Source organism: Mizuhopecten yessoensis, unplaced genomic scaffold, assembly GCF_002113885.1.
Source record: "Mizuhopecten yessoensis strain PY_sf001 unplaced genomic scaffold, ASM211388v2 scaffold8035, whole genome shotgun sequence".
In the NCBI taxonomy this organism is placed as follows: Eukaryota; Metazoa; Mollusca; class Bivalvia; order Pectinida; family Pectinidae; genus Mizuhopecten; species Mizuhopecten yessoensis.
The window spans coordinates 991,899-992,382 of record NW_018407346.1 but is presented as its reverse complement, the minus strand read 5'-3'; positions in this window follow the sequence as shown (position 1 = coordinate 992,382).

The window sequence follows — 484 nt, the reverse complement described above, 5'->3', positions numbered from 1 at the left end:
AATCAAAATTATACTAGCGAATGTCATATGATATTGATTTTTTTTATATATATATTTTTATGATTTAAACATTTTGTCAAAATCGGTCTTTATCATAATTTACACATTTATTTACGAATATAATATTATTTAAATGAAAGCTCTACGAATACTATTTAGAAAAACAAAGCGGAATGAGTATAATTTAGTGGCACATTTCGAATATTTAAGTTACCAACTTTGTGAAAATCTTTGCACACAACAACGTCTTTTTAAGGATGACCTACGTGGTCCAAACGTTATTTCCACAACTTATTGACATTTNCTTATTGACATTTGAAAATAGAATGTGAATCATTGCTGTAGATAGTTAGCAATTTTTTTTAAGAGACGAAATAGGTTAGTTAGCTTTTAAATTGTAAACACAACCAGAATGCTTATACATGTTTGTGTGTTTAAAATTAAGTGTGCTAAATATTTACCTCATATCCCTTTCTAATTCCAA